Source organism: Homarus americanus, unplaced genomic scaffold (assembly GCF_018991925.1).
Source record: "Homarus americanus isolate GMGI-L3 unplaced genomic scaffold, GMGI_Hamer_2.0 scaffold46886, whole genome shotgun sequence".
Lineage (NCBI taxonomy): Eukaryota > Metazoa > Arthropoda > Malacostraca > Decapoda > Nephropidae > Homarus > Homarus americanus.
The window spans coordinates 2749-5496 of record NW_024739711.1 but is presented as its reverse complement, the minus strand read 5'-3'; positions in this window follow the sequence as shown (position 1 = coordinate 5496).

Here is a 2748-nt window from a genome sequence, read left to right as displayed (position 1 = left end):
TCCTACTTATCATTACTTCTAAATCTTTCTCACAGTCAGATTTCTCTATAACATCGTTGTTCATCTGGTATCCTGGTTTCTCTGTTTACTCTCCTAGATTAAGCACTTTACTTTCCACATTGAATTTCAACTGCCATTTTTCAGACCATTCGAAAATTTTTTTAGATCTTCCAGTAGTTTTGCAGAGTCCTCGTCAGATTTATTACACGCCCTATTTTAGTGTCTTCAACAAATTTACATATGTTGCTGTCTCGCCGCCAAGGCTGAAAATATACAGTTACATAATTTGTAAATGGTCTCTTGATTTACAAATAATATACAGTAACATATTTGATAAACATATGATATATGAAAACCAGGTGGGGAGACGCTCAAACTACAGGGCATTTCAACATAGTGACAGTACAAAAAGTAATTGACTGGGGTGAAATACACTGGTTGATTACATGTCATTTATAATTTTTACAATGGTTGGGACTGGGCTGTTCTTATAGAGATCAGTTCGTGCTCGTATGGGCTGGATGCGGTTGTGGTGTCGAACACTAATTCTCAGGATCTCAGGTAGAAAACCAGTGTCGAGATAGTGCAGAAGCTTCTCACAAATTTGCAGATGAGGTCGTGGTGATGGTCCAGTGAACCGCAGTCAGTGTGTTCAGCCCTACTGAATATGTGGAGTAGGAAGGGAGAGAATAATCTTGCATGCCCTCTTTTGCACTTTTCTGGGTTTTTTTCGTTGCGTGTCATTTTGGGAGGAAGACCAGGTAGGGGAGGCATGAGCTTGTGAGTATGAATGTTGAGTAAACACTGAGGAGCTCGGGGTTGGAACTCTGAGGGACTTGAGTGGGCGGAGGAGGAGACGAAACTGCAGGATTTGACAACTTCACTGACGTGTGGTTTCCAATTTAGTTTGTTGTTTATGGTGACATGAGAGCTTGGGAATCTACAACCTGGGTGTGTTGGGACCTAAAATGGAAGGGGTCGGAAGAGAGGTTGATGTGCATAACCAATAACCATGGTGCGGTATGGTTGATGGTAACGTGGTGGGCCAATGGTCAGTTTTGGAGACTGTTCCAATAAATCTGAAGGGCGGTATAGTCAGGAGCAGAATTGTTGATGCTGATCCCCAAATGTTTCGTCTACATATTTCCAGCGAGCAGGGGTTTCTCTTGGATCATTGATAAGCATAAGGAAGCATAGTGTTCCCCATCTTGGTGCCTTGGGGAACGCCACAGGTGAGTGAATGAAGGTGAGACAGCCCCTCAGGCGTGCAGCTTGGCGTCGGGTAATGAGGACGTCTGTAAGCCATGGTATAAGACTTCTTCGAAACCGAGGTCGATAGATTTGTTGATGATTAAATTGTGGTCGACTCGGTCGAATGCCTTAGTGAAGTCAATGAAGGCAGAGAGTACAGACGTTTTTGTTTCTCCAGATGGCGGTATATGTAGTCGAGAAAAGTTGACAAGACGGTGGTGGTGAAGTTCCCTTAACCAAATTGCGGATCTACGGCTCCTGTATCACATAATTGAGTCAAACACAAAACTTTCACAATTAACTGGGTATTGGGGTGATTGCGTAGCTGATTTAAGGATTGTGGGCTGGTTGACTTGAGAACTGGTGACACATATAAGTCTTCCAGTCAGCTGGGCATCTGGCTTGACTGGGGAAGCAGTGGAGCAGGGGGATCAGCAAGCTCGGGAACTCCTCGAAGACACAATGTGATGTAGTCGTGGCCAAAATTAAGCTAGGATACAAACACATCTGGCAAGTTAGTAACGCTGTACCAATACCGGAACGCTCAGCCTGTAAACTTTGTGATAAACCTTTAAAGCATACACTTGAACACTATATTATTGAATGTGACCCTGTCAAAGACTTCAGGCCACCTGGCTTATTTTATCATGAACTTTGTAATTACTACATTGAATCAAGGGGCGGAGGACATTCTTGCTATTTATCCCAAATTTGCTAGCCCACACTGATTAGTCTTCAATTAGAATAACGTCGACCAATAACCACTGTCTTGCATGGCGGCGAACAGTGACATCACCCCACAGATCTGACCTATATCTACACTGTTAATGAATAGATGCATTTCTTTGTGTACGAACCTCTGTCCTGCATGGCAGTGAACAGGCAACATCCCACATAAATCTGACTATAAAGTTGCTAGCTTGTTCCCTCATCACCACCCTATTTGTGAACCAGTTCCTTCCTATCTCCTTCCTAAACCTAAACTTATCCAACTTAAATCGTTTGCTGGGTCCCCATCGCTCGGATATTATAAAAAACTTTATCTATATCCCCTTTATTGATTCCTTTCACCCCCATCTTCTATCATATCTCCCCCACTCTTCGTCTTTCCTGAGAATGAGAGTTTAGTTTCTTTAACCTATCTTGTTATGGAAGGTTTCTAAGTCCCGGAATCATTTTCGTCATTCTTCGCTGCACCGACTCCAGTGAATTGATATCCATTCTGCAAATGAGGCACCAGAACACGAACGCATAATCGAGGGTGCGGCCTGACTAAACAGAATAGTTACATAACACCTCTGCACCCTTTTTTACACTTCTAGATATAAAACCTAATACACTGTTTGCCTTATTTTGAACATTAACACACTGTTTTCTAAGGCCGTAGGTCCGAGCTTTAGTACCCTAAGTCTCTTTCACAAGTCGACATCTCTAGGTTGATGTTGTTAAGGCTGTATACATTGACAGTATTTGTTCTTCCAATATTAAATTGAATTT